Below are 6,619 nucleotides of genomic sequence, written 5' to 3'. Positions count from 1 at the left end.
GCGAATCGAACCTCTCTGTCTGTAGGTTCATAACGCCGTGTTCTACCCACTCTTCCTCCCCGTGTGTTTCCAGTTGTGTTTATGTCCTCTCATGTTTCACCCCACCCCCCACCCCACCGTACGAAATTATTCAGAGCTTTCACTTATGTCGGCTGGTGGGCTGGTGGCAATCATGCGATATTGCTAAAGCCAGAAATTTGGAAACATGTATTCCGCCCTGTGACCAGATCACCATGGATGCGCCTGGTTCAAGAAGCCAAGTTGAGCCTGGCAAGTTTTTTGGGCAGGTGACCGGGTGAACATGTGTGAAAGAGCTTTATCGCTCATCGGATTCCTCCAGTACAAATATTCTGATTGTGACCACCACCACTAGCCAGGAGATGGCAGTGCTGAGTCTCTCCCTAATGCGGTGTGCTTCAAATGCTTCACTGACAGGGGGGTGATGACTGAGAGGGAAACAAACAATTATTGATGGAATGACAGCCAAAGGAAAGAGCACGTGAAATGCACCATGGCTACAACGTTGAGCGTCATTCACCCGGCAGTGGGATAGATCGTGGAATGATTTGGCGTAGATGAAATTAAGCAAATGTGCTCCCGACGGCATGGATTTGAATGGCGACTGGTAACTTATTGAAGTCGATCAATAGTGGTGGATTGCGACTCGTTCGGTAGTCTAACGCGAGTGTGCGTCGCGTGCCCGCCTGGTGTATGCCCACAAGTGTGTGGAGGGAGCGGTGGTGCAGCAGTTAACGCGCTGCGCTCACGGCCAACACCCAGTGGTGACGATTATCTGAATCGGATTCTGGGCTTTCCCCAGGTCGACTCCGCCTCAAATGAGTACCTGCCACCTGGTGCGGTGTGTAAACATCGCCGCTGGGAAGACAAAGGCGGCCGGGCGTGGTGCTGGCCACCAACCGTGCCGGCCTTGATAGGCGCTTCTCGCTAACAGCACTTGCCCCAACAGTCTGTTAAGGCTACACGGGGGATCTCTGTCTTTGTTCACAAGTGAACTCAGCCACAGCCCCAGTGCTCGTGCTAAGCGCACCAGTAGAGGGCACACTTCCTGCACCTTTGGCTTCGTGCCGCTGTTAACAATTTGCAACATTTACTATTGTACGGATTTTTTTTTATTCCTCCAAACCCCCCCCGCCCCCGAATCACTTCGTTTGCTCGATGCGACATGTGCACTTTGATTTTAGACAAAACATCCGAGTGGACATTCCGCTCGCTTTAATTGGGACGGGCGAGTAGCGTGCGTGCGTGCGTAGAAGAAGGTGAGACGTCAATTCGTCTGACCGTCAATCGTTTGCTCCCCGGTAAACGTTTCCATTTGAGACCAGTTACTTTCACCGCTGGGGAACTCCTGCCAACGCAATGGCAATACGACTTTGAGAGGCAAACCGCCCACGCATCGAGCGTGGTTTGATTTTGTGTGTGTTTTTATTCTTCTATTGAACACGTCTTTTCACGGTTGTAACCGTGCGCTGGGGCTGGCTGCACCATCCAAAGCCACAGCAGTCGCAACCAAGTCCCCTCATTTCAAGGGGCCGTCCATAAATGACGTCACGCACCTAGGGGGGGGGTGGGGTCCGACATTTGTGACAATGTGTGACGACGGAGGGGGGGGTGAGAAATGTGACGTCACATCAAAATGCGCAACTTTAAATAAATATAGACAACACGTTCTACTTAATTAAATAGACTTAAAAAAATGTTTTCTCCTACATCAGAGTGCAGCGGCACATTAAATACGCACTCCAATGACAATAGTTTAAAGCGATTTGAAGCATGTTTTATATTTTTTTGGCGGGCGGGGGGGCAGAGCTTTGTGACGTCATATTTGAGGGGGGGGGGGGTCAAAAATCGTCCAAAATCGCGTGACGTCATTTATGGACGGCCCCTAAGTGCTCGCCGAGCTGCATTGGCTTCCCGTTGCCGTACGAATGCGTGCACGCCACGCGGTCGCCATCAACTGCACACGCGCACGCGAAGCTTCGCTCGCCACAAACGAACAGACAATGACCTCGCATGGATCTCGACAAATGAGCATTAAACCATCATCCCGCCAACTCCGGCGGCTTTTGGATAGCCGTGGAACAAAGACGGCCAACCACATCGCTGCGCAATTTCAGATGCGCGCGCGCTTCTGCGGCCGTCTGGAACGTTCTTCCGATATTCGGGAGGCACTGGGAGCGATGCACTATTTAAATAATCTAGATTGAAAAGTCATTTTTTTTGTAGAACTGTTTTGTTTGTGTTGAGCCCTGTTATCCTTCCCACCGCACCTCTGATGAGCATGATTGGCCTACGTACGGTGCGAAAGAAGTTCAACATACGGGTACATACATGGGGAGGTCGGGGGGTGGTGGGAGTTAGGGATCTGAAAGCGGATCCGACACCCGTTTCTAATGAGCTCACAATGCAGTCACGGCCGCACATTTCACAACAACAAGGCCCTCTCCCTCCCCTCCCTTCCTTGGCGGCCTGTAAACGCTGGCTGGGCAGAATCTCGCCGGTTTATGTCGATAATCGAGGGGGCTGGGGGGGTGGTGGTGGTGGAAAGGATGTACCGTGGGCTTCAACGCACGCGTGCGCGCCTTGTTCAGACGGGGGCAAAAAAGACAAAGATCGCCCGTATAGCCTCGGAAGAGACTGGTTTGGGGACAAGTGCTGTTAGCGAATGTCGATGAAAGCCTCCATGGCGCACGTGGGGGGGCGGGGGGGTCGATGCCCGACCGCCTTTGTCTCCCGAGCGGCGATGTTTGCTGCATGCCCCACCCAGGTATGCATTTGAGTCCGAGTTGGTCTCGCGGGAGTGGCCCCAGGATCGGTGCTCTGATGGATGATCGTCACTGCTGTTGGCCGGGAGTGGGGAATCTTCACTCGGGTCGCCCGATCTCGGATCTCGGTGCAAGGCTAACCACTGCGCCACCGCTCCCCACAGACGAGCGGCAAAGACAAAGATCCACCGTGTAGCCTTTACAGACTGCTGAGACAAGTGCTGTTGGGTGGCATCGATGAAGGCCGGTACGGCGCACGAGTGGATGGTTAGCCCCACGCCCGGCCGCCTTTGTCTTCCGATGTTTACACACCGCACCAGATACTCATTTGAGGTTGAGTCGACCTAGGGGAGGCCCAGGAACGGTTCATATAATCGTCAAAGGGTGTTGGTGGTTGTGAGCGGGAATCAAACTCGGGTAGCCGGGTTCGTAGCGCAGCGCGCTAACCGCGACGCTGCCACTCTTTAGTCGGGCGGCAACCCACACAACTCACCACCCACACAACTCACCACCCACACAACTCACCACCCACACAAATCACCACCAAAACAACTCACCACCCACACAACTCACCACCCACACAACTCACCACTCACACAACTCACCACCCACACAACTCACCACCCACACAACTCACCACCCACACAACTCACCACCCACACATCTCACCACCCACACAAATCACCACCCACACAACTCACCACCCACACAACTCACCACTCACACAACTCATCACTCACACAACTCACTACCCACACAACTCACCACTCACACAACTCACCACCCACACATCTCACCACCCACACAACTCACCACCCACACAACTCACCACTCACACAACTCACCACCCACACAACTCACCACCCACACAACTCACCACCCACACAACTCACCACCCACACAACTCACCACCCACACAACTCACCACCCACACATCTCACCACCCACACAACTCACCACCCACACAACTCAGCACTCACACATCTCACCACCCACACAACTCACCACCCACACAACTCACCACCCACACAACTCACCACCCACACAACTCACCACCCACACAACTCACCACCCACACAACTCACCACCCACACAACTCACCACCCACACAACTCACCACCCACACATCTCACCACCCACACAACTCACCACCCACACAACTCACCACTCACACAACTCACCACCCACACAACTCACCACCCACACAACTCACCACCCACACAACTCACCACCCACACAACTCACCACCCACACAACTCACCACCCACACAACTCACCACCCACACATCTCACCACCCACGCAACTCACCACCCACACAACTCACCACCCACACAACTCACCACCCACACAACTCACCACCCACACAACTCACCACCCACACAACTCACCACCCACACAACTCACCACCCACACAACTCACCACCCACACAACTCACCACCCACACAACTCACCACCCACACAACTCACCACCCACACAACTCACCACCCACACAACTCACCACTCACACAACTCACCACCCACACAACTCACCACTCACACAACTCACCACCCACACAACTCACCACCCACACAACTCACCACCCACACAACTCACCACCCACACAACTCACCACTCACACAACTCACCACCCACACAACTCACCACCCACACAACTCACCACCCACACATCTCACCACCAACCTACACACACACTGAGCACACTCACCATTACTTCAGACGCACGCTCAAATACAAAAGCAGCAAGCAGCACGCTCGCAGACCCACGCGCATGCATACAGAGAGACCGGCCGGGTAGCCGCACGCACACATGCAGGTACACGAACTTCGCTCCGAGCTTAAAGTTTGCCGAAGCGGGTCCAACCACAAGGCTCAGCTCAGTGGGCCACAAAATGTCAGCGTGATGTATGAGACGCCCCTCGGGTCATCTATCTTGCTAACAATTTACTTTTCGCGCCGAGAGTTGCAGGCTGCGTGGGGGTATGAGCTTGGGGTGGTGTGTGTGTGTGTGTGGGAGGTGTGTGTGTGGGGAGGTGTGTGTGTGTGTGTGTGGGGAGGTGTGTGTGTGTGTGGGGGGAGGTGTGTGTGTGTGTGGGGGGATGCGTGTGGGGAGGTGTGTGTGTGTGGGGAGGTGTGTGTGTGGGGGGAGGTGTTTGTGTGTGGGGGAGGTGTGTGTGTGTGGGGAGGTGTGTGTGTGTGGGGAGGTGTGTGTGTGTGTGGAGGCGTGTAGAGGTGTGTGTGTGGGGGGGGGTGTGTGGGGAGGTGTGTGTGTGGGGGGGGGGTGTTTGTGTGTGTTTGGAGACTCCGCCCAGATCGTTTGGCTCATTGGAAGAATGCAACAACGTTTGCCAAAAATTGGATTTTTGTTTGAGGAAGCACCTTTCTTGTCTCGGGGGTCTTAAACAGCAACAGCAACAAGAGCAATACGATCAAACAGTAGCAACGATGATACAAAAAAACCACGACCCCACGGTGTGCACCCACACCTACGAGACCGAGGTTGAAACAGCGCAAGGAAGCGAGAAAAAAACCCGCCGAGCCAAGCGGAGTGGAAAATGAAGTTGCCGTTATGAAAACGAGTGTTGCGTGCTCGCCGCCAGCCACGCGATGATGATCACTTGCTTAGAAGTGAGTCGACACGAGAAGCAGCCCCAGCAGCATTGGGAGGTCGTTCGAAAATTAGACCTTGCAGCGGTTACTTGAGTGCTCGCTGTACGGTGTAAAACGTAAAAAACAACCCACGTGAGTTAGATGGCATTGAAGAGAGAAAATAGGTGGAACGCAACGGGGTTTTGTCTGGTTGTGTGTGGGAGAAATCCAGGTGGCGGGAGGTGTTCAGTATAGGTGTCAACAGGGTTTTAAACAAAAATGGACCTCCGATTGTCACGGTTGGCGACGGACGGTGCGAAAGAGGTTCAACATACGTACATACATACATGGCAAGCTTGTAAATTGTAATGTAAAACTATATAATGCTCTGACATGCAATTGTGCTTGTTGCTTCCTGTTGGTCCCCATAGTTCATGAGCACAGACAGAATAGTGAATTATGTGATAACAATTTTAAATTAAGCGGGGTGATGCAATAATTCACTCGTGTGTGCCTCTGAATTGGTTTTCACTGCTGTGGGTTGGAAGGGCCTCCAGACCTACTTATTCCACATTGGCGAGACATCCCGAAAGAGGTTGGAGTAGCCACGCTTTGCCCCACCACCCGAAACCCTAAGGGTCGACTGTTGTGAACCCATTTGAACTATACTATTAGGTTTTTTTAGTAAAGTCACGTAGGTAAAAAATACAATTAAAATTAATAAAAGTAATAATAGAAATAAAATAATAAATCACGACGTTTCGGAGGCAACACAAGTCTCCGTCATCAGGTGGACCGTCACAGCTAGATTTACTGTATCAAGTGAGGCAAAACATTTCAAGATACAAGTTCATATTTTGCCTTACTTGATACAGTACATCGTGCTGTGACGGTCCCACCTGATGACGGAGACGTGTTGCCTCCGAAACGTCGTGATTTATTATTTTATTTTATTTCTATTATTACTTTTATTAATTTTAATTTTATTTTTTACCTACGTGACTTTACCGAAAAAACCTTAGCGTATGAATCCTTGCAGTCAATAAAGCTTCAAATCTAGAACGCATTTGAACTGCCGGATGGACAGGGACGAGAGGATTTAAGATACCTGCACCCACTGTTTCAACTGCCGCACCGAAAGTCCGTGTGCTCCCTGCTATAGGGTAAAAAAAAACCCGACAGAGTGCACAAATGTTCATCATCACTGTCGGTGGTTTAATTAAAACCTGCAACTACAGTATTACAT

This window comes from Lampetra planeri, chromosome 5 (assembly GCF_965212315.1).
Source record: "Lampetra planeri chromosome 5, kcLamPlan1.2.h2, whole genome shotgun sequence".
Lineage (NCBI taxonomy): Eukaryota > Metazoa > Chordata > Hyperoartia > Petromyzontiformes > Petromyzontidae > Lampetra > Lampetra planeri.
The sequence above is the reverse complement of the archived record's forward strand: the minus strand, read 5'-3'. Positions refer to the sequence as shown.